The 25,291-nt window shown below is 48.3% G+C and overlaps 1 long non-coding RNA gene across 5 annotated transcripts; it reads right to left on the minus strand.

Annotated features, from left to right (window-relative positions):
* Positions 1-73: 73 nt before the first annotated feature.
* On the minus strand, positions 74-11,543 carry LOC125181104 (uncharacterized). Of its 5 annotated transcripts, XR_007160142.2 has the most exons (5): positions 11,091-11,543; positions 10,203-10,256; positions 9,567-9,681; positions 6,718-8,625; positions 74-3,405 (listed from the first exon to the last, which is right to left on the minus strand). It is a non-coding gene; the product is annotated as an uncharacterized lncRNA (long non-coding RNA). The 5 variants fall into 5 exon arrangements; XR_010825712.1 differs by having other exon boundaries at positions 74-3,175; positions 3,339-3,405; positions 9,567-11,543; XR_010825715.1 differs by having other exon boundaries at positions 74-2,303; positions 3,128-3,405; positions 9,567-11,543.
* Positions 11,544-25,291: the final 13,748 nt, after the last annotated feature.

The following is a 25,291-nucleotide window of genomic DNA, read 5'->3' on the forward strand; positions in this document are numbered from 1 at the left end:
CGGGCAGCAGCACGCTTGGACACGCACAGCTATTAGAGTGAAATCTCCAAGGCTTAATTTTTTATTGCAAATTTCTGAGCCCACTTCCACCGAGTTCTGTCTTTTTCCAAGAACGGTCAAAACTCTCTTTCTGCTGCGCACAAGGGCTTCACGTCACAAGGGAGTGTGGTCTCTTCTGAGAGTCCTCATGCCCTTTTTTTAGATCAGAACAATCTGGGACTATCCCAAGGAAAATTTCTCATACTCTGTCTGCTCCTGCAGATTAGCCTGGAAAGAGACTTGTAGAGGGGACAGCTAGTCAGTCCGTTCCTAAACCTCCCATAACCTGAATCTATTTTGGCCCAGCAGGATCAAAATAGCTGTAGCTGAGCAGGTTGGATTTTCACCTCAGGCCTCCCCCTTCCCCTCCAAAACCACACGGCACACACACAGAGTATCGTGTGGGATGTTTCTTTGCTGTTCTCGGTGTCATCTGAAGCCATTACCCCAAGTTACATATTGACCCACGGTGTTATGCCCAGTGAGCAGGAAAACTGGCAAGCAGGCAGGCATTGTGCACGGCCCGCCCGATACACCTGCTTCCTCAGCGTGGTCAGCAGCTCTCGCGGAGATTTTACAGAGCATTTTGCCTCCTGGCAGCAAAGCCTCAAGGTGAGATGGCAAGGCAGAGGGCTGAACCGTAGTAAGAGGATAGTATCGGCCAGCTACTGAATCAGAGAAGGGTTTCTATGCCTTCTTCTCCTGACCAGGATGAGGATGGCCCAGCTCATGACCAGCATGAAACCTTCACGCTCAGGAGGTACCAGAATGAGCAGCGCTGTCCTGAGGAGATTTTCAAAGAGCCCACAGTATGCTGGAGACAGGCTCTCAGCAGCATAGACCTCAGGGCCATCTGGGAGACAGGGTTGGAGACAGTCACACCTAAAGCATGGGCCAGGCAGGGACAGACAGACCCAGGCCGAGCTGAAATTGGTCTCCTGGACCCACGGGCTGGGTGTGGGGGAAGGCCCCAGGTGAGACTGGTCCAGGCCATTAAGGGTTGTTAGTGTCCTCAAGGCCCCGACAGATGTAAATGTAAGGGGAAGAAGGGTGTATCTCCTTTAAAAACAAGTTGTTTCCCTCCCCTTAGACTATGTCCTGAAGGGCACCCAATATGAAGCCTTCCTATGGAAGCGCCAGCTCCCTAAGTGGTGCCTGCAGACTTGTCTGCATGCGGGATGTCTGGAGGGTGGTCCTTCAGGCAAAGTCTGCCCTCATAGCAGGGAAATCCTGCTCATATAGCTGATGTTTGTTCTTCAGCATCAGTTCCTCACAGCACGCAATGCGCTCCTTACAAACAACATTAATGGAGGTGCGGAGTCCAAAGTTAGGAAACGCTATGATTAAGGCCACCTGTGGCCTTACATCATCGTCTTTGTCTGTCTGCCTTGGGAAACAATTTCTAATTGCCTGCTCCTCAAGTTCTTACCTCACTCAGAGCATGAGATGGCCAGCGCACTGCTGTTTTAGTCTTCAGCCTGTTCTGTACCCATGAACTTGTGGCTGCAGGCCTTGTGTGCTGCACCTCTCTCCAGCACTGCTCTAAAACCCAATTATTTCAGTGTTTTCTGAACTCCCCATCACTAATGTATCATGACATTTGCCAAGTGGCCCCACCCAGCTTCACAAAATCCATTTAAAGCTGGAAAACTGAGGAAGAGACAACAAGAATGGATATATTAGTTTTGGTGCTGGAACTGGAAGTGTGACGCGCTCAGAGCCTGAGCTTTCCCAGCACTCAGCGTTATAGAGGGCTCAGTGTCTTTGACAGACACTACCACATTAAGCTGCATCAGAAAGCCTGCAGCATGTCTGCAAGTCAAATTCTCCTGCTTCCACTTATAGCCAAACTGAAGGAACAGCTGGTTACAGTTTGGTGTCAGCCACTTGTTTCCCATTGCAACACAAGCTTTGCAGAGTAGGTTCAAATAGAGTTCCAGACTCTAAGACATCATTTTAGGCAAGAGATATTTGAGATTTAGACTATATACAAATGAAATATACAATATTCATTTTACACTTCTATGCACTTTAAGATACTCTTTTAGATACACTTACTTGCATTTTACATGTATATGTATTTGGGGCACCCCTGTTACCCATCTATACATAAGCAGACACATGTAATTAGCACATTTCATGAGGCTTTGTTGGCAGCAGAACAACCGTAGGACTCTCCAGCTTGGTTTCCAGTCTGTGTTCGAGAGTGGTGTACACTCAACGCAGTAAATGTTTTTCTGTGTGCCCTGTGCAGGCTTGACACCCTGGAGTTGGGAGGAAGAGTAAGAGGTCAGCAAGCATCTTCCTGGCAGCTCTGCCTTCTTCTCCCCTTTAACTCCCTGGCTGTCCTCTCCTGTGACTCCAGCTGAAGCCCCATAATTTCCAGCCAGCCTTCCCCCAGCCAGAGCTATCAGCCTTGCAGTTGGCAGCACTCAGCCTCTCTAGCATCTAAGGTCTAACAAGCTCAGACAACTGAGGATTAGCTGCACGGTTCTCCAGCCACAACACAATCCTTCCCAGGTGCCCTCAGCTGCTCTGCCAGGCACCAGCCTGCTGCCCTGTGCCCAAGCCCTGCCTCCTTGCAGCTCAGACCTGCTCCTGGTTCCAGTTCCTGCCTCCCAGCATCCTGACATTGAAGTCTAGTCTCTGATAATGCTCTCTTCTTGCCCTTCAGCTTCCGTTTAGCCTGGTCTCTTCAAAGAGACAAACCAACCTTTATCTAACCACTATCTATTCTGCCTCCTGTGTCCCACTGAAGATGTCCCTCTGTCCTACAACACCAGAGGCCAAAGCACTGCTCCCTTGGACAACCTGTCCCTTTGCACTCTGCAGAAGGACCTCACCTCTCCTCAGTCTTTTCTCTCAAATTCCTGGGGGAAACCTCAGCCCTCTCCTAGTGACCCCATCTCCAACTCCTTTCCCAGATATCTCCTCCTCCTTCCTTTCTCTGAATCAGACCAGAATTTCTGCCTTCCCTTCACAAACTCTCCTGATACCCATATCCTTTTCTCTTCTGCTCATGTGCCCCCATCTCACCTCCCTTACCTTCTCCCAGGCCTTACTCTTTTCTCTTAAAGCTCTGGCTTACCATCTTCTAGTCCATCTTCCTGTCTTCACCTGGCCTCCTCTTTTTGTGCTATTCATGAGAAAGTTCATAATTTAAGTTGGTTTTTCACAGAAAAGGGGAAAAACACATCCATCCTTAACAGAATTCCTGCCATATTTCAGATCTTGTGCTCTGGAACATGGGGACCAATACAGCAGTTTGAAGAACAGGTCCTTAAAAACAAGATACATACCTTGTTCTGCCCTAACCTTTTTCTAGGAAACATTTCAGTGGATGTCCCTTCCAGATGATGCAGACACCTGTAACGAAAAACTTGATTTCAAACACTTGCAGTCTGGCAAATGTCTTAACACAGGGTTTTATGTAATGGGAGACACTAGGCATCCTAAAACATAGACTTTGTGTTTTGCCCCACCTGTAATAATTTTGCCTATGGAGAACTGAAGGACAGAGATAGGCCCATCTCTTCTACTCATGTTATGAGCATGCAGCTCTGAGTTACGCTGCTCTCAAGGCAGCTGTCCTCTGGAAAGGTGGAAGATCAGGCTTGGAGATGACAGAACCAGCTGTATGTTCTTTGAACTCATTCTCACACATTTCTGAAAAACTGGACACACATAACAAGCAAAACTCAGCCAAACTGTTTACCACAAACTGAGTGCTCTTCCCTTTACTCAGATATCCTTTTAGCTCAGGAAGGAAATACCACATCTATATGTGCACAGGACAGGCTGCAGGCAGGTGTTTTGTGGTTTTTGTTGTTCAAGGGAGCAGCCAGATTTGCATTAGGGGCAGAAGGCAGAAATAAACCGAGGAGACAGATTAGGGACAACCACAACAGGTGATGTGGAAATGCCCCTCTTTCCCCCCCGTTCTTTACCAATGACCCGTCTAAATGGACATTTGATTAAAAAATACCAGCAGTTTTTCCTCTTGGTGGTATGAAGACAGAGTACAAGTAGTTTCCACCCTCTCCAAAATGAGGGTGACCAGAGGTGAATGACTGAATAGCTGAAGCAGTTTCTTCACTGATCATTATCAATCAGGCCAGCATCATTCAGCATGGCTAATTCCACCCACCACAGATTTGTTTTGAAGGCAAGATGATGCCATTACTTGTTGTGGATGCACTGTTTAGGCATGTTGCAGTATTGCCTAAGCTCAGCAGGAAAGAGAATAACATTGCTAAGGGCAGGTGATGATATCATTTCTGACTGAAAGCGAGGACATGCCTTTCCCAGCACCTATGGGGAGTAGAAACACTGGCAATAAGCAAGCAGCAGGAAAGAGAGGAATCGCACGGAGTCCGATTCTTTAGGAAGGTCCTGATACAGCCAAAGCCCCAAGCCCATGCCCAATCCCATGTTCATGTGTGGCCCCCTCTGGCTGGAGCCAGGCATGAAAATATGTCACTGGATCGGGGCCACAATAATGGGGAAATACCAGACAGAAGCCCTGTCTTGAAACTCACCAGGCCCCCAAACAAGAATCTAGCTATCTGCTCTGGAGACATGGGTAGGAGGGAGCAGACCAACTGGAGAACAATGGTATCTGCGATTTATTTTTGTACGGTGCCTACAGCTCCCTGGTCTGTAACAGAATGTAAATACATATTCAACACATCAAAGAGACAAAATTCTTGTAGGCAAGCAACATTTTTTCCTAGCTGAAGCACAGCTATTGCATCAAGACTCGGTCACCCACTCCTTCAAAGGATGCCACGCAACCAGGTGGCAACCAGTCTTCCAGATTTGGGTTCTTAAATCACACCTGGGAGGAGGGAACAGAGAGGGCTAGTCCCTGAAGTATCACAGGACAGAATTCATCTGCAGTCCCAAAACAACTGTAGATGAGAAATCATAAAAGAAAAGGGTAGAGGAGGAGGAAATTCCTTTTTCCTTTGGAAGCATCTCTGTTTGTGAACAAATAGGAAACAAAGGCCTAAAACATTTACACCTGAGTTAGCTGTGTATGGAAAATGGGGAGAAGCAGGCATTTCTAGGACACAGTTTGCCTCATCCTTGGGTAGATGACGTCTAAAAGAGATGGGATGACTCACGGCATAGGAACGCCTGCTATTCCCCACTGACGATAAAGGGAGCCCAGAGCAAACAGAGCTATCTGCAGGCGCTCACAGTGGGACGAGGTACACCCACCCCATCTGCACCGTCCCCAGGTGCCTGTAAAGACCTCCTGTAAGTGACTGAGTCACGGTTGCTTGATTAAAAAGAGACCGTGGTCACAGGGAGGACTGTCTTCAGGGTGACCTGTAGCTGCACCTAGGCTTTCCTTGGGAAAATCTGGTGACATGGTTGACTTGCTCTGGGAGGCCGGGCAGAGCCGCAGGCTCAGCTGGAGAAGGACAGGGGCTCAATGGCTATGGTAACACAAATCCTCTCCTTCAGAAAGGAACGGAAAAAAAAAATAAATAAAAGCTTCGTAATTTGCTCAGAGAGACTTTTCGCAGTCATTTGAGGGAATCCCTTGATGCCGCCGAATAACCTTTAAAGCGGAAGGTGGTGGCTGGCAGGGCTTTCTGACAGGCACCTCCGGCACGTCACCGAGAGAAAGCGGCGTGATTCAGGAGCGCGGTGAAACCCCGGCGCTCTGCTCGGGGATCTCCTTTCACTGCATCCTTTAGCAGGGCAAAGCCAAGGCGAGGGGCAGCCAGCTGCAGCCAGCAGCCCGTGAGGAAGAGGAAGGGGGGGATCTTTTGTTTCTCGGAGCTTTTGAATGCGACCATCTGGGCTCTCCTTCCTCCTCGCCCTTGTCCCCAGAGCGAATGCAGGGCAGCACCGAGAAAGCAGCATTACACGGGGCAGGAAGCGAGGCACAGCAGTTAAAACCTCTCTGCTGCTCGAGAGGAAGCACGGCAGCACCCTCTCAGCAGCGGCTGCTGTGTCATTTCCCTCACTCGGTGGCCTTGGCTCCTTGTGGCAGTGGGTGGTGCAGGTGTGGGGTGGGCTTCAGCTGAAGAGCCCTCTCCTGTGCCCCTGGGGAGCACCCTGCAGATGCGTTTGGGAGGACCCAAAGGAGTAAGGTCGTGTTGACCCAAACCTGGCCCTACAACTGGCTGGATGCTGGCTGGTCCCATGAAGACCCTTTCAGGCGTCCGGACTCAGCGTTTTCCACAACCTATATTACCCAGGACATTTTTCCCCACTATAATCTACCGTATCCTGCCCTTTCTCCTTAGATGATGGCAGTTCTTAGGTCCATACCTCCAGCAAACCAAGTTCTCAGTGGCCATGCAAGCATCGTACCATCTGACCTTGGCATTTTCCAGCCTGCATTGCAGCACCATTTCCCCTTTGTTTCTTCTAATGAAGCAGAAGAGGCAGCTGCTATATCGAGGCACGTGGCCACTTGAAGAGCACAGCAAGATGTTCGTGTATAGATAAACTACAGAAAATACCCCTCTGAAAACCCCAGTGACCGCATGATTTACTTCAGCTCACTGCGGAGAGAGACTGACAAAAACTGAGATCAGATGTTCAAAGGGACACTAAGCCTCAGTTGTAGAAGGATTTCCAGAGACTCTCATATACATTTTCATCACTAAAAATAGACATTGGGTTTTCTGAAGTATTCTGCCTACTCACAGAAGTTACCTCTTTGGCTACAGGCACAGGATGCTGAAATGCTGTCCCTTCTTTAGACGCCGAAGCATGGTTTGAGCTCTCCTGAAAGCCTCTGGCTCCTGAGGTGTCTTTGTGTGTGCTTAAAAGATTCCTCGACATTTCTGGCATACATTTAGCACAGAAACACGCTTGTCCATGGGTGCTGTTGCTGTGTCCTGCTGCTCAGAAGTACGCCATCTGCAAGGGAGATCGGCGCAGTGTTCGCTTAGAGACAGCAAAAGTGGGTACACAGCAAATGGATGTTGCTATTCCTGGGTACACGAGAGCAAGATTTCCTCCCTTTGGGAAGCACACAGATTGTGTCTGGCTTGATCTACGGCAAGGATGCCTTTTAAACGAAAGATAACCTTTCCAGCTTATCTGGGGCTTGTGTTTACATGTCGCTGGTGCTCTTGTTGCCACAACTAAAAAAAGTTCGCGGTCCTCCGATGTGTCCTGTCCTTGATGAGCCCTTTGCCAGAAAAAAAACTGTGAAGAGCAAGTGCCGGGAACCTCTGCCTACCTTTTATTTTAATAGCAATGAGTCTACCGCCGTTAGTTGTTCACACTTCTGTCTGCTTTGTGATAGTACTGGGCCTTCTCTTTAATGTGAGCAACCATCGCAAATTGTGGGTTTTTTTTTTTTTTTTCAGTAAAAGAATCCACATTGAGCATTTTGGTAGCAGCATATCATATCATATCGTATCATCTCCAGATCTTCTCAAAGCCTCTCACCCGTCTGTCAGATTAGTTGTTTTACAGGGCTGCGTAACACACAGTGCAGCCCTGAGCACTGCTGCTGACACCAGTCTGGATCACAGGCCTAAGTTATTGGGTGTTTGGCACCAAATGTTTACAGGGTATCAGAAAATACCTTGAAAAATAAATTAAAAGTTCACAGAACCTAATAAAAACAAACTGATGGTAAGAAAAGTAAAAGTGGGAAGAGCATGCATAAGGAAAGCTAAAAGATTCACTTATTCTTTGATCGTTTTCAGTATTTCTGCAGGATTATTTATTCAGTGCTGAGAGATAAAGACTTCCTATTTACCACGGGAGAGCCGATATTTTCCCATTCTCTATGCAAAGGATCCTGACCCCCACCTTGTGTCCTCTAGATGCCTGTCCTGAGCGTATGAGATGACACGCAAAGGGAGGAAGAAAGGCGCAGCTCGGTTTCACCCGTTGACAACATTTCACTTTGCATGACAACTTAAAACCCACACTTAAGGAGAGATGAGGGGTCCCAACCCATCGACCAGGCACGTGTCTCCGCCATGAGGCTGGAATTTCACCCGCGTCCCTCCGTGAGAGCTCCGGAGTGTCCTCACTTCTTAATAGCTAGGACGAAAAGGAAAGGCGATTCTCACGCCGAGCTTCCAACACCAGCCTCTGCAGGCAAAACAGCTGAGAAGAATGAAGAATAAGACCAAACCAAGCCAAATTTCATGAGAAACCAGTCAACCAAACTGAAAAGGGAAAACCAACTGTGCAGCACCTTTGTGCTTCCAGGTCCCGGTGGAGCATCCAAACTTCTGAGGCTTCCCACACACAGCTCATGAAACCCAGCACTGCAGCCCGTGTTCTTAGATGTTAGATCAGTTTTTCTTGGCTTTCAGTCCAGTGCCACGGCATGTTTATTTTTTACGGTAGGCTTGTAAATATCCATGTGGCTACTAACAATGCATACTTTCAGAAGCAGCGAACCTTATCTCGGTTTGTTGGGAAAGCTTTCCAAATGTTGCTTGTCTTCGTGGAGTCAGAAGAGGGAGAAACTCCGTGTTTTGAAGCCAAATTAGGCTGCTGGGTGCTATGAAGCTATCAGATTATCCAGAGGAGGCTTCACGCACAAACGTACTGTAAGTGGTGTCTCGCACGCACTGCCATTTACCACGGGCCCTAAGAAACAAGATAAAAGCCACTGGTGAGTAAAAGCCAGGTGTCTAGCTGCACCATCTGCCGTGGGAACTGTATTTTCTACCTGGCTTGAGAAAAACCCACAAAGGGAGAAAGAGATGGACAAGACTGCCAGCAGCGTCACCTGGGCAAAGCTGAAAAGAAAAAGCCTCGCCCCCAAAACTCCTGATGGAAATGCGGTGGGAGCTGCTAGGGCCCCGCTGTTCCTTCTGTAGGACTGCCAGCGTGCTTTATCTGCCCATCTGGGCTGCGGCGGGGAGACTACAACCCGCAGCGATGCTGACTAAGGTTCGACCTTAGAGGAAAGGAACGGCGTGGTCCTCCTGGACTAAAGCAAACACAGGGTCAGAGGCCGGTGGAGAAGCCAGCGGGACCGCGCTGTGTTTCTGTGGCTCTGGATACATGATTGAAAGTGGTCCGCTGATAGACACCTTAAGTACATTACGTAGCTGAAAATTTTTTGGCCACTTGAGAATTTCAAGTGGCCACACCCAGGAATGTGTTAATGCTGTTGTAATTAGGGGTGGGACAACCGGTTCAGATAAAATAAAGAACAACCTGAAACTACACCCAAAACTTGAAATGATTCTCTCGTTCTGCTCAGAGTTGTTTTTGCCTTTAATCTTTTTTTTTTCTTTTTTTTTTTTCCCCCACATACCTTTCCAAGGAGGAAGCAGGAACACTGACTGTAATATAGCAGGCTTGTCTCATTTCAGTAACTGAAATCAGCAAATATCACAAATCTCATAAAAAGCTGAAATTCTCAGTCTCCAGAATGTTTTACCCAAGTTGTCTGTGCTTTATAAAATCCCTCTTAGATATATATTTCCTAGACGGCTTCCATGTTTCAAACAAAGAAACACAATTACCATCCAGTGATCATATTTGTTTGTGCCTTACGCTTGCACTTCAGATAATCACACCTTGCTGGTGACAGGCTGCCGCGGCTGGAAAACACCTCTCCTCCCAGGCTCCTTCCATGCCCCAGCTCGTCATGCTGGGGGATGCAGCTCAAGACAGGACACAGGACAGGAAGACCTGTTTATGGCATTGAAAGTCTTTCAGAGTCCTCAAGGTTAAATCATTTATTAGATGTAGAATAAGGGAGAGGTGTAACCCTTCAGTCCATGTGGGCAGAGGACAAGGCTCTTGTCGCTCCTTTGTCTGTAGCATGGAGCATCACCCGCTCCTAGCATCACCCCAGGACTGACGACCTGCTCTTTTTCCACATTTCTTGAAGCACTTCTGGCTCCTGGACTGAGGTGCTTTCATTTGCTAGAGCGTGGGTTTATGGAGGAGGGATCCTGGAGGAAATCACTATTATAGCGACTACTTAGTGGCCCCCTGGGCCAATAGGTTTTTATGCACTTGTGTACAAATCATGCCTAATCCCTACAAGTGACCACTCAAGGCCTAGCAACAAGAAGGAAAAGAAATTGGAGCAGAAAAATTAAGAATGTGCTGAGACATCACCAAGGAGTCGTACTTGTAAAGTAGTCCTGAAAGGTTCCTTGGTTTTGTTGTTGCTGTTGCTTATTAAAACCGTATGTTTGCTTTACCTTTATATTACCAGGGATGCCCAGCTTCCTCTTTATATCTTGTTAGCTGTCAGCCTGAAAAAGCAAAAACAAGGGGCTTTGCTTGAGACAGCTCTCAGACGGAGAATCCTTAATGCATGGGCTGAAGTTAGCTTGGTTTTTTGCTCCAGCTGCCTCAGGTACTCAAGTTATGTTTGGCTGTATTAACTGAAGGATAACAAACATTGAGTCGTCTGGCTAAAAATGACTTCCCTTCCAGCGAGGTAGCATTTCTATAGTGGCAAACGTCCCCGGCTTCCTATGTTTCTTTGATGCTCTGTAACCTTAAAATAAATAAATAAAGCCAAGGCAACAAAACCCGTGCAGGAAGCAAGCTGTTCGCTAGGCTGCTAAAAACCCCACGTATTGTTTCACCCCAGGGACGTGGACTCCTGTGTTGTAGAGAGCCAAGCGAGGGTGCTGGGGGCAAGAGCTTGGCATCTCCCACCCGCGACAGCTTTGCCTCATACCCAAATGCTGACTGCAAAGAGCACCCGAGGCCATGAGCAGAGCCCAGCCCCAGCGATGCCGAGCACCTATATCCCTCGGGCATCCCCATGCAGCCCCGAAGCCCTGATCCTCTGAGGTCCATAAGCACCCACAATTTGGCACAGGCAGCACACAGGTGGAGAGCCGGCCACCAGCCCCAGTGCTATCGGTGTGCTGGGGAGAGGTAGGGGCAGCGGAGAGGGCTCCCAAACTTTTTAATTTCCACCTCTTCTTGCGCATACTTTTCCATTTTTTCTCCTCTCCCGTTTTTCTCCCCGCCACGCCGTGACCTTGGTGCAGGAGAAGCGTGGTTAATCAAAAAGGAAAGGAAAACAAGCGCAGCCTTGTGCCGCCACCTGCAAGCTGCCCCGAATCCATTACCTGCGCAGTGCCAGACAGTGACGTCCGCAGCCACGGCGAGCGGAGCACAAACAGCACCTCACACGAATGGCATGTGCGTAGGAACAAAAAACAACAACAGAATTCCTGTACACATTGCTTCAGACTCGCCAGCTTTTTTTTTTTTTTTTTTTTTTTTTTACTGTTATTTTGCCTCAACATGGTCATAGAGGTACGGCATCTATTTTATTATTTCTTCAGCTATTTTTGTAGCTAGTTAGCTGGCTGTGCTGCTTTCTAAACCTCTTTACATGCTTTCTTTAAATAAGCTCAACAATATCGCAAAATTATAGAGAAGGCTCCTTGCTGGTTTAAAACCTAGGAGGTATTACAAGATGGTAAACACCAGATTGTCTCTACTTGCCTCTGGTTTTGAGCTCTCTGGTGCATGCTATCAAGTCGCTAAGCTCCCCCGTTGCAGCCACAAGAGCAGGAAACTCGTCTGGCTTTTTCTTGCATCCCGCACTGCACTCCTTCTCGCTGCAGCAGCCGGCTAGCAGAGCTGCAGGTGGCTCCCACAGTGTGCAGGAGCTTCATGAGAGCTCACAACACGGATCATATATGTATAAAGGACAGACTGAAGGCAGCAGCAATGCTTTTGGCAGCAGCATGCCAGTCTCTTTGCTCTTTGAATGCTGCTCTACAGTGGACGTGCCACAGGGGCTCGATGGGCCAGGTCAGCGTGGGCATCTGCTGCTGCCCTGGTGCCTTGCCTCCTCCTTTCCTCTGGAGCTGGGAATCACAGAACCAAAGAATTTCCTGAGCTGGAAGGGACCCGCGAGGATCATCGAGTCCAACTCCTGGCTCCACACAGGACCACACAAAAATCATACCCTATGTCTGAGAGCCTTGTCCAGAGGCTTCTTGAACTCTGACAGGCTCAGTGCCATGACCACGTCCCTGGGGAGCCTGTCCCAGTGCCCGACCACCTCTGGGTGCAGAACCTTTTCCTGACACCCAGCCTGACCCTCCCCTGAAGCGCAGCAGCCATCTGAAAGGCATTGCGCTCATCTCCTTTGTGACAAGCCCTTTTCAGCATAACCCTTGTGTGGCCAGAGCCAGCACCCTGGCACTTTTCAGCTCAGTGGCTGCCCACAGCATCGCTGCGTCCCTGCCAGGAGGAGGACATACTGTGCCTCTGTGACCCCTCGGTCCTTCTTATCATGGAGGATCCTGGGGGTGCTTATCTCATTGATGTTCCTCACTCCTGAAGGCACCTACTGGTTTTCCAGAGGCAGAGACACCCCGCAGGAAGATGGCACAAAGAAACAGACATCCTCCAGCTGCCTCATTCACCCGCAGAACATGGATTCCTCTTCAAAAGGAAGAAGAATTCCTCTTCATTCTTTATTCTTCTTTAGCAGAATCCTCATTAACACAGTTCCATCCTCAGCATCCACGGTGTCACCTGGGTGGTGGCCAAAGTCCCCTGTCAGCGATGGCAAGTCCCAGCCGTGCTTGGTAGCCTCCAGAGCACATCATCCACAGACGAAGGCTTCAGCATCGCCTTACCATGCCCGGGGCAGGCGGCCCCATGCTCGCTGCTGTTTTGTCTTGCCTCTTGAGGATATCTGGTAGTTTCAGGTTCACAGCCGTAATAAGTTTAAAGGGGGGAAAAAAGAGGTTCTTTAATTGTAAGACCACCCAACTCTTTTAATTCATGGTTCGAGCTTTTTGTTCTTCAACGTATCAGCTTTTCACAGATCGTATTTTACCACGTCTCTGTGCTGTTTCCCAAGCCGAGGTTGGTCAATGAAACACTAGATCATAATGAAACAGCAGTGGCTCTGCGCTCAGAAATGCAAGAAGCTTCTCTGACTGTGGCTTTGCTCTTATCCAATTTCAAAGATTCACTGGGAGAGTTGTGAAACTAGCCCACTCAAAGCATGAATCAGGAGCTTGCTCTGAGCTCCTACGCTGCGCCCGAGAAGGAAGTCTGCCCTCCCTCCGTGCTGAGTCAGGCCGCGAGCCCACCCGAGACGCGTGTGCAGGGGATTCACGCAGCACCCACTTACGTCTCACCACGACCTGCCTCGCTCCCACAAGCAAATTCAGCCGCATAGAAGGGGCAGCATCGCCCACACGTTTCCAAAGTTGAAGCACTGTCCTTCTGCACCGTCCTCTGTCTCCCCAGCCTCAGAGGCTTCCCCATCTCTCCCCATAACCCCATCGTTCGAGTCACAGCAGCCAAGACCCTGTCCCCCGTGCCTGGCAAGGGCTCTCCCACCACTCAAGTGCTCCCTCAGCCTGGTGTCCTTCCTCTGGGGCTGCCGCTCGCACAGCTCTTGCCAGAGTCCAGAGGTTGGGAGCAGGGATGGGCTTTGTTGCCTGCAACAAGTTGGGCTGGTTGCTGTTGCCTAAACAGAGGAAGGATAATTATAACTGGTCAGCAGTCCTCCACACTTTTTTTTCCAATCGGAAGAAAAGCCTTTTTTGGCCCGAATTGTCACAGCTGTACAGAAAGTGCTTGTCCTCATCTGAGCTTTTTTGCAAGGTCAAAATTCAGGGCATGGTTTTCTGCCTTTAATACCCCCTAAGCATCAAAAAATCTTATTTAAAAAAAACTCACAGGAAAAAAAATTACCTTTGCCTCCGATGAATTCCACATGATGCCACATCAAAACAGTACAGCAAACCCTCCAGAGTGACACTATTTGCTCTAGGTGAGGTGAGGCCAGGCCTCCTATTTTGTCTCCTAGCAAGGGGCGCAGTGCTGGGAGCAGAGCACCACGGCGCTGGTCCCAGTCACTTAGGAAGGTGTGATCAGCTGGCAGTCAGAGCTGAGCAAAATATTGGTGTTGGGTGCCATAAATAATAAAAGTGGAAAGGGGAGAGCTAAGTGCCGTTTACATATTTTAATAACTGCTTACATATTTTAGTCTGTTTAACAAACTAAAAGTATTAAAAAAAAAAAAAAGATTGGCGATAAATTTCAGGAAAGGCACTGACGTTTTAAAAATTAGGCAATCTGTTAATTCTAAAATAGAGCTTTAGTTTCAAACTGCATACGTGTAAAATAGGAAAGGCGTAAGAAGAAAGACCTTGCCCTGAAGATGAAACACGCTCCTCGGTCTGAGCCTGAAGGAGAGTCCTTTGCTGACTCAGAATGAAGTGGGGTGTGCGGAGAGGGGAACAGAAACAGACCCCAAACGTTGCACGCCGCGTTTTTGCTCTTGCTTTTCCTTTATTGCAGCTCAGCTACCAGACTAAGGATGTATACTTGTCCATTATTTATACGTCTATAATTAATGGGTATGAGCATAAGTGGTGACCTCTTGCATCACGAGCACCGCGCGCTGTTATATTTAAAGTGAATCCAAGGACCTGAGCAAGCAGGCAAAGCGAACGACTGTTTGTTGTAGCAACAGCTCCTTCGTTTTTTCAGGGAAAACTTCCCATGGCCTCCAGACACTTACATAAACGAGAGGAACCACCTTCGAGAAGTGGAAGGTGCTGATTCAGTTTTTCCCCCACCCTACAGAATGGGAGAGTGAAAATAACCCGTGGTTTCACGGGGAAAGCAGTAAATTAGGCATGTCAAAGGTGCACTCGCTTAGGCCTGGAAGAAGGCAGCTTAGTGTTCAAGGAAAATGAGAGCGCCCCCCTCCCCACCCCGATATGCATTTCCTACCAAAAAATCAGGGCTGGGAAGACCAGGGGGGATGGCACGTCATGCTTGTGCCAGTGCCAGAGCAGTGGGAAAACACGGCAAAACTCCTCACCCGGCAGTGACCTGTTTGCCTTGGGGCACAACGGGAGATCTCCTCACGTACTGTGGTTTTATTCAGAGACTCCTATTTTTGCAATCACAGCCCTCGTCAGCTCATCTGTTTGGAAGCTGCCTGCAACGAAGGATGCATTTTCCCTGGGTCCTCTTCCTACAGCTGCCCCCAGTTTGAATATCACTCTGCTGCTTTCTACCAGAAAAAAATCCGTATTTTTCAGGAAATCCGTCACACCTAAGCAGACTGATAAGCCATGCAGAAATTTTAAGATGCCTGTTAAAGCTTTAAGAAAACAAATTTCCTTCCAACAAACGTAAAAAAGCAAATTAAAAAGCCCTGGGCAGCAAGTTCATTGGGCTGGCTAACAAGCAGATTTTTGTGAGGCCCTTTACGTGGGTATCATTTACCTTATCTTCTGTAAATCTCTAATCTTTCCTCCTCGTATTAACTTGCCAAAGGTTTTGATGGCTCACCTGGGCTTGCTAAGCTTGGACCCAAAAGCTATAAGGAGAGAAGGGTTCGAGGAGGTGCTGATCTGACCGGGTCACATCTGCGTTTGGAAAAATATGTTGTTCTTCGGGTGTTCGCATGCTTGCAGTTAGTTTTCGGTTCCTATTTATTTATAACCTTTCAAATAAAGGATCTCTTTCATGGAAGAGCGCTGCAGCCAAGTCATACCAAGTGTATCTAGCATCCACCCAGCTCCAACAGAGTTCGTGAGCTAAGAAATGTTGTTGTTCAGCTATATAACAATTCATTTGATACCAATAAAGTGCTGTTACATGCTTGGGGTTTAGCAAAAAGGAATTCCACATGCCACCATTTAGTAGCTTTTCATTGTTTCTTTTCAAATGAAGTCTGTGAGCAGCAGAAGTTGACTTCTGGGGCAGTTTAGGTTGAACAACTTTGATGCGGACGCAGAGGACAAGTGCTGGCCACTGGAGAAGCTTGAAATGTTGAAAGTGTCTGGGTTTTTGGTGGAAATATACAACTCCTGAGAAAAAAATAAAATAAAATCCAGCACCTGGGGCATTTAGCCAGCTGCCCCAATTATTCAAATTATAGGCAAACTTCAGATAGGGGCTTACCCTGGCGGTGCATTTGCTAACCTGAATTTTGATAACGCTCCTCTGTCCCCGTCACTCAAATCTGTCTCCCTTTGGAGAGTGCAAGTCTGTATCGATGCTTGCTGAGCCCCTCCCCATGGGAATTAATGCCAACCGGTGACTGCACTCATAAAAATGAATTGGAGAACAAAGTCTAGGGTACGACTTTTTGTTTGCAGTGCAGAGGAAAGTCCCCCAGGCTGAGATTTTTTCCTTCAGCTTGCACCACAACAGAGCTGCCTGCTAAAACCCCATGCAGCAGCCCTGCCTCAGGGTCTGTGTGGATGGTAATGGCTCCTTCGGGTGCCACCAGGAGCCTGGTTTAGCTAGCAGCATCTTGGTTCCTAACACCGGGTAGGTGGCCTAAGGCAGAAAGGTTCTCCTTCGAGGCTGAGCTAGAAAAGCAGCTCCTTAAATCACCTCTTTCATCTCATAAGGTCACCTCATTTTCATTTGTCGCTCAGTCTCCACAGAACCACAATTTTCATACTGAAAGACACTTTTCAAGCGAGAGGAGAACCATGGAGAACCTCAGCATTTGTAAGCCCTTCCCCAGCTGACGGACACTCACTTGGGATTACGTTCAAAAAGCACCTAGCTGACACTTTATGGTTTTGAATCCAGCTCTGAAATTTTCAGAAACACTTCTCCAAAGCTGCTGATCTTTTACATTCCCTCGGTATCCTATTGCTAAAGTGTAGTAGATGCCATCATTTGGACAGCTATTCACGCACAGCAAGTTCACCTGGGTCGTCCACGCATTTTGACAACTCAGACCTGGAAAGCTTCACAAAGTAAGTGTTCATCCATCTGATCTGGCAGGATTTCTCCAAACAAGCTGAGCAGATGTGGCTCCACGCTGACCACAGCAGGGAGCAGCACGAGATCCAAGGTCGGGTCCACCCTCTGCCCGGCCTAGGACCAGTGGCCTGGCAAAGAGGAAGGGTATGGATCTGAGGGAAACCAGGAAGGTTTTTCCCCAGTCCTTTCCATAAACCAGATTGTTTTCAGAAGCATACAGACATCCATTCTTCATGGGCACACTGGCTTCATCGCAGGTCGCTGCAAAGCCCTGAGAGGATCCCTTCCCACATGGGGTGTGAGGGTGATCCCAGAGGTCACCTTCCAAGAAGTTTCAGATGTCCCCATTTTGGGAGAGGCGCTCAAGAGCATCAGATCTCGGCTGCAGGTTTGCCTGCCACACAAAAGACAGGTCAGGCCAAGGCACCTTTCCTTCATCTAAGCTGAATGTGGTTTCATGACCCTTCTCCTGACTTGCAGTGACAATTTGCTCCCCTTTTTAAATTTCATTTCCATGTTTGGCCTGCAGGAATTAAAAAGTCAGCTGCGTTTTATTCTGGGCCTTTTCTTCAGGGTAAGTTCATCAACACAAAACCCCCCAAAGTCATCTGAGCTCCCGGATCTTGCGCTGTATATTATGTATGGCTCCTGGTCATCCTCCTTCTAGATCACAAGCTCTTGGAGGCAAAGGCTGCTAAGTTCTCTGCATTTGGGCAGCATGTGGCACATCTGAAGCTTGCCATTTTTAAAATCCCCCCAGAAATCCCAGGCACATGAGGCAAGCAGCTGCCGTCCGTGCCCACAGGAGTGCGGGCTACTGGCAACTCCGTAGTAAAACCAGCCAGGTTGATTGGAAACTGGCCAGATGGCAGCTCCTGCAAGCTAAAGGGATTAATTATTTGGGGATCATGCCTGGAGAGCAGGCGTGATTAATGCAATATATAATTCCTTGTCACGACTCTGTGTCAGTGCTGGGAAAGGAGGAACAGCCTGGGATTCAACAGCAGCCATCTTTGATCTCTCTGGAGACACAACAATTTTTTTATAATGCTCACAAGACAAAAAAATCTCTCTTTTAGCCTGAAACTCTAGGTGTGAAAGGCTATCATCTACCACTCTTCACTTTCCTGCAATTACACTGATGTCATACAGTCTTACTTATTTTATTACGTATTTCACAACTGTAGTGTTAATTAACTATTTTATTGGGTCTGTGTAACTAACCGTGTAATGATTCAAGCACCTACAAGACAGCTTTGTTTTTCTTCCCTTTTAACTCACCATGTGTGACACTGCAGCTACTTCTTCTGACCGGGTATTTCACTACATGTCCCTACCTCTCATGGCCGAAGAAAACCTCCAAGAGATTGTCCAGTCTAATTAAGAGCTGTTTGTCTAAGTGGAAAAATCCACTTAGGAGGGTTGCGGCCAAGTGCCCCTAACGGAGCTCCTCTGGGGTTATGGCTCCTGCTGTGAGTAACTGTGGTGGGGCTTGGTGGTCTTCTCCAACCTTGGCTGTGCAATTGGCTGATGTTAGAGTTGGAGGGATGCAACCCACCCAACTCAGCCGGTGGGAAAATTCCTCCCAAAACATCTCCATGGCTTTCGATCTACATATCCTTTATGCAGGGAAATCAGGTAAATCCCTGACATGGCCCATTCTCCCCACCGGGCAGTGAGGTCCTGGCTGCCCTCCTGTTCAAGCATGACCACCATTTTTAACAGCCATGTATGAGCACGGTTATTTCTAGCACAGTTTCCCTGAACTGTGCCAGCAGAGAGACTCTTTTTGTTTTTCCTTTCAGACCCCAGCCAGCCAAACCACGCTCTGTTCTCCACCTACACGCGAGTGTAGCATTACAGACGCTGACCAAAGCCGCGGGGAGGAGGGAGGACGAAAGGACACGTCTCTTGTCTTCGGTCATTGCATCACCAGCTTCGGCCCCAAGATCAAAGGCACTTCCAACCGGCCCCATTCTGATGAGACCCAAATGTGGGACAGAAGATCCCAGATTTCCAAGGTGCTTTTCTGGGCACAACATTACTTCCCTCTCCACAGCCCTCCTAGCCCCCTCCCCATTTGTTTCCGTGATTTCTTTAGCATTAATCTGCAACTTTTCTTCTGCGGAAAAGGAGCTAATGCGTAAATAATGCAAACCAAACAGGGAGTCCTCTTAATGCCTCTCCGCAGCGGTTCCTCGGAGCCCAAGTGGGTTTTAGGAGCTGGCCTGGGCCCATTGATGTTCCCTCACCTGAAGCCGTAATCCTCTCTTTGTGCCCTCAGTCACTGCCATAGCAACTGGTTGTGATGGCCCCGAGGATTAGAGCCTTGGGAAGGAAATTAGTGGGGAGGGAAGGAAAAAAATAAAAAGCCTGCAAGAAACGCTCTGATGCTGTTTTTGTTACGGTGGAACGAATGGGTTTAGATGAAACAAAGAGCCCTGCTAGCCCTCGGCTGATCTCCAGGCAGCCGCCAAGCTGAACGACCGGCGGGCTGCAAGGTTTGGGCCGTTTCCTCCTGTTCTGTGAGTCATCGTGTTTTGGCCTCCTCGCTGAGCCAAAGCAAGAGGAACGTGCTCACCAAGCGCCTGCTCACCTTGCTTGGCTGACCCGTCCACCTACATCAGTTTGTGTGAGCAAGTAGACGTTCCTCCCAAAGGACCGCTTGTCTGGCTGTAATGCACCACAGAGGATTTGTGCAAGTTCCTGGGGTAATAAAAACAGCCTGAGGAAAGGAGATAGATAATACATGCCCAGTGCACCCACAATGAATCCTGGGTGAATAAACAGAAAAGCCTTACGAGCTTTTGCCCAGAGCTGATCAAAGAGTCCTCTAAGTAACTGTACTGAAGACGGACTTTTAGACATCACCAGCAACACCTCATTTCTCTTCAGTGCTGCCGCCAAATCAAGCAGCCCAAATATCTGAAGGCATAAGAAACAACACGGAGGACAATACAGGGGAAATAACACAGCCTGAGTCCATGAGGCACAGCCAGGGCCTCTGCCAGAAGGCCATTGCCTTCAGAAGAAGGCTGAGTACCGGGGCAGTGTGGTAGAGGGGCACATCTGTAGCAGTTCCTCTCCTGGCCTCAGAGACCTAGAGCCAGTGCAACAGCTAGGGGAATTGAGCCAGGGTCTGCCAGAGAAGAGACCTTCTGCCTCGTGACCACAGCGTGTCTGCTGTGAGAGGTCTAGGGAGGAACAGCAGAGTTTGTGTCCTCCGGGTGGGAGGCACTCCATGGATGTGGGCATCCCTTGTGGAGCAACGTCCTCCAAGCCTCCTGCAGCCTCCTGCACCCTGGAGGAGCCGAGCCAGTGGGCAGGGGCCACCATGTGCCAGCCAGCAGGAGAAGAACAGTGGTGCCAGGGCCTTCAGAGGTGATCCACACGTGCAGATGCAGCCAGGTAGGATCACACCTCCCCGTTGCCCCACATGCTGATGCTCAGAGCTGAATGCCTCGAGCGAGGGAAGGTGGGGTAAAGGCAGGTGACTTTGAAAAGTTGGAGAGAAAGCTATTTGCATGTGAACTATACTAAATATCTTGAATGAGTTTAATGAAAGCTCCAATCTTCTACCTTCGAGCATTCAGTAATGACAAAGGGAAGCTCAAAACCATGAGCGGGGCAATGCGCTGAACTAACACATATTCACCAGTGCACACGTGGAAGTTGCATCAATCAGATCTGCTTCATTCTTCACAGCCCGATCAGAGACAGGTCATTCATAATCTTTTTCTTTTAACTTAACTATGTGCTGGAGGCTGGTGCTTACAAGCTCTGTTTGCCAGGCTGTGCCACTGGAATGGTTTAGCTGATGACTTTGGTGTGGTGTGTTAGAAAGGATTAGCTTCTTTGTGTGCATGTGCACCTGCACATAAAAAATGAAGGTTTTTCTTGCTGAGAACTTCTACAGGAAACCCATGCTAAGATATCTATAGGGGAAAGCCCCAAAGGAACATTTTTCAGACTTTGTTTTTTCCTTTTTGCTAGTCCTTTATTTCTCCTAAGATGAAAAGAAAAAAAGGAATAAAGACAATGTGAGAGAATAAGACAAAAAGGAGATGACAAAACTGTGCTAGGATTTGTAGGGATGAAAGCGTACAAACCCAGGACTGCAGAATCACACAAAAAGGAAGCTGGAAGAGACATAACTAGATCATGCAGTCCCATGAAGCAGGACCAGCTGGACACAGACTGCTGTACTGCAGGTCTGACGTGGTCCAAATCTGTTGTGAGAACTCCGCCTGCTCCCACGTGCCCCCTCCTCACAGCAGCTTGCTTTGCATTCACCTTTCTCAGACCCTTTAGTTACAAGATGGCAGAGACCTATGGAGCACAGGTTGAGAGCTGCTGTTCACAGAAACACAGCAAGCTTGCAGTGCATTCAAATAAAAGAAACAAAAGAAAACAAAAAAAGACCAGTGATGTATTAAGCTAGTAACTAAAGCTCTTCACACAAGCTTCTTCTTTAATTAGTGCCTTCAGCACTGCTGGCGTAATCACGAATGTATTGCTGTGAGTGTTCAGTCTGCCATGACAGACCCAGCACATCCCCACTTCTTGCCAAGTTCCCTGAAGCCTTTGCAACAGCATCCTTCAGTCTCTGACCCTGCAGCCACGGGAATGAACGAAGGATGGATACTGAAATATATCTGTATGTGATGTATGCCAAAATGAATAAAGTTGATATGCCTACATTATAGCAAATACCTACAAGCCACACAAATCCCCAAAGCTAAAACCAACTTGGCAAACTGAACTTAGGCTGTGTTTTTTTTTTTAAATTACAATTCCCGGGGAAGCAGATCCGTTCCTGCCCTCCTCTGCTCTGCTGTACGTACGGATACCACACCGCAGCTGTGGCCATCTAGGTGGTTAGCTCCACTCTAAGCTAATTTTGCAAAATGACCTAGTTTAAAAATATTTTTAAAGAAATCTGTATTTGGGGTGTGCGTTTTTGCAAGCTGAGTCAATTCAGAGCTCTTGTTTCAAGAACGCCCATCGAATGCATTGGGCTGGTGCACCAGGGGGCTGCAGGAGTTAGGTTTGGGACCAGGAACAGTGGTGAGCATCTGGGGAAAAGAGGGTAGGGATCCCAAGGGATGGCAGTAACGGCAAAGTTATCAGACTGGAAGTTCCTATTCACCTGTCACTTAGTAAAGTTATACCTCTACATCCTCTCCTCTATAGGGAGGCCTTTTCCTCCACCGTGACAATGTAAGATGTCCTTGAGGGGACAAGTGAAATTCCTGTCTGCTTTAAAACTAATGCCTGGGTTGCTAAGGGCTCTAGCTCTGCACAAACATGAATCCGATAGTAGTGCTCGTTATGACATGAAGTACTTGGGTGGTGGAATAACGCCAAGTTCGTGTTGTTTGGGAAACCCCATTATTATTACACTCCTTTTTAATTTCCTGACTTCCTGATGGCTTGTCTTCCAACCCGAACTTTGCATTCTTTTCTCTTTTTCTCATCTCTTAATTATAGCTAATGAAAGGTGGAGGAGGTAAATGTTAAAGAAACTTTAAATAGAGCATCAAATTCCTTATGAATAGTTGTTATTTTCCACGTTTCCACACAGCTTTAGCAGTCTCACTCTCAAGTACCATTGCAGATGCATTACATTCATACCAAAGCTTAAGGGATTTGTTCAGAATGAAAATGAGGTGGAAAAATGTATCTGTGCATCTAATTCTTCCATTCTGCCCCCCTCCAACATCCATAAGCACCTATCAGGCTGTCTCAGTTGGAAGCTGGACTGCAGTCCCTGGAGAGGAGTGTGAGGTGATAAGCACCAAGGAGGACAGGGCTGGTCGGGGTCATCAAAAATGGTGTAACAGGAATTAGCTGAATAAGTGAGAAATAGATGTCATATTCCTACAGTCCTGTTCCTCACCAGTGTTCCGCAGAAAGCATAAATAACTAAAGTAAGCAGAGGAACCTTTAGAAGGAATATGACAGGGAACAAAATCCTGACAGCAAGGTCTGTCAGGCTCCGAAATAGTCCCTCAAGGGAAGCAGTGGACACCTGAGTCATTTGAACAATAGACAGGACCAAGCACTGGGAAACACACAGGAGGGAATAAATCCGCATTAGCAGAGGGACGTCTCAGATGACCTCATGGGCTGTTTCCATCCATAAATCTATGATTCTGTGACAAGACCTTAGCCAGAAGAGGGCTGTGGCAACATCAGAAATGGATACACCCATATTATGTGCATTGGAACTTGGAGTGGCCACAGTGATCTATGTGTTACGTGAATGACAACTCATATTTTTGGAACATTTTAGTACCTTAGCTATTTTCCATCACCCATAGATTCTGGATCTGACTTAGGCGAGCATCCCACCACCCAGTTCACGTCATTATTACAGAGTGAAGGAAGAGGGCTGGGACATTTGTGCCTCTTAGTTGTTCTTCAGACTTAAAATACTCAGTCTGCTCTGAGAACACTAGGTTTGGGGACCTTCCAGCTTTTTTTTTTTTTTTTTTCTTTCTGTGATTGACTTTTTGGGGAACTCCGCCTGCAAATTTCTGTGGGAAGAAAGTGCCCAAAAGTCTATTGATTTTGATCTGGGAATGACAAACAGTAAGCCTTTCTCCCTGCACCAGAAAGGAAAAAATATAGTAGGAAAGCAAATAAACAAACAACACAGATTAAATGATTTTAAAAACAGTGATCATATTGGTTTATAGTAATGCTTATGACTCACCTCCTAGATTTTTAATACCCTTAGTACCAACATCATCCCTTCAAGCACTTCATTTCTTGAAGAAACCATTCTCTTCTCCTCCCTGTACAGCACAGCTCTGTTCAACCTTCACGTTCATTAGAGGCACCAGGGAACAATTTAGTTTTCATAGAATCACAGAGTATCCCGAGTTGGAAAGGACCCACAAGGATCATCGAGTCCAGCTCCTGGCTCCACACAGGACCACCCAAAAACCAGACCCTATGTCTGAGAGCATTGTTCAAGCGCTTCTTGAACTCCAGCAGCTCGGTGCTGTGACCACTGCCCTGGGGAGCCTGTCCCAGTGCCCGACCACCCTCTGGGTGCAGACCCTTTCCCTAACCCCCAGCCTGACCCTCCCCTGCCCCAGCCCCATGCCGTTCCCTCGGGTCCTGTCGCTGTCCCCAGAGAGCAGAGCTCAGCGCCTGCCCCTCCGCTCCCCTCGTGAGGGAGCTGCAGGCCGCCATGAGGCCTCCCCTCGGCCTGCTCTGCTCTGGGGTGAGCAAACCAAGGGGCCTCAGCCGCTCCTCATATGTCTTGCCCTCCAGACCCTTCACAATCTTTGTAGCCCTCCTTTGGACACTCTACTAGTTTTATAGCCGTCTCGTATTGTGGGACCCAAAACTGCACACAGGTGAGGCCACACCAATGCCGAGTATAGTGGACCTCACTGTGTCTATAATACTGCCAGGTGGAATCAGGGACAGCTTTGATCCCCAACACACGGGAAAGAGGGAGTTAGCATTAGGTGTTCCCTTTCTTGTCCCCTTAAAAGTAAATCTCTCTTTCATACCCATCTTTAGACATGCCTATATAACATTTCTGATGGCTCAGCCAAAAGTCAATCCTCTAAACAGAAATGAGGGTTCAAACCCCCCAACAGGTCCTCTGAGCTCCCAACCCTTCTCTCCTTCATCTCTCCAAGAAAAAGCCACCAGTGTCCTTCTTCAGGTCTTTTTCTGCTCTGCATCACCAAAACTCAGCACCTCTCCTGCCCTCCGTCATTCTGAAAGCATCAGAAACCACCGGGTGCTGACCACTGCCCATCACACCTCAGCAAAAGGCAGCCAGCCTGTGTGCAACTTCCCCTGCCTTCACACAGCCTGTGCAGAGAGGGAATAGCTCAGTTTTGGTGTCCACCAGAAGTTTCCTGTGCTGTCAGTGAGTCCTGAAAAGCCTTATTAGCCCCTCATTACCGCTCAGTGCTGACAAAAGGTAATAATTGACAAAGCCATTTAAGCAAAGAGCCCCAGAGTGGGCCATTATTAATTCTGGGAATATGATTTTGAGCAGTACTGAGAAATCATGCTGATTCGGGCTCTCAATGCACCGCCCACCGTTCAAAGCACACCGTGTGCGTGTGCATTCACGCACAGAGGCACACGTGTGCATGTGTCTTCCCTCTCCCGATGCCTATCAGGCAGCAGAAGGGATGTGAGCTAGTCTGCGCTGCTCCAGTTGGACTGGGCAGGTCAAACTGCTGGTGCTGAGCAGCACCCTGCAGTGACAGCTCCCATTTCCATGTGCCGCAGCCAGCTTCTGCCAGCAGGACACAAACACCAGCTTCCAGCTTGGCTCCAGGGACAAAGTGCAGAAGGAGCAGGGCAGGGACCTCTCCTGAGCTCCTGCTCCAGCACAGCCCCAGTGATAGCTGAAGGAGGAAGGCATCTCATCTCCCAGAAGAGAGGGGAGTCTGCCCTTTAGCACTTGAGTGTTTCAGTGTCCTGCTTCAGTGATGCAATGAGGTTTGAACACGCAGGGGAGTGACTAGGACAGTCTCGACATGCAAGGTCTGCTGCCGAGCGTAATTAGGAG

Source organism: Anser cygnoides, chromosome 1 (genome assembly GCF_040182565.1).
Source record: "Anser cygnoides isolate HZ-2024a breed goose chromosome 1, Taihu_goose_T2T_genome, whole genome shotgun sequence".
NCBI lineage: Eukaryota > Metazoa > Chordata > Aves > Anseriformes > Anatidae > Anser > Anser cygnoides.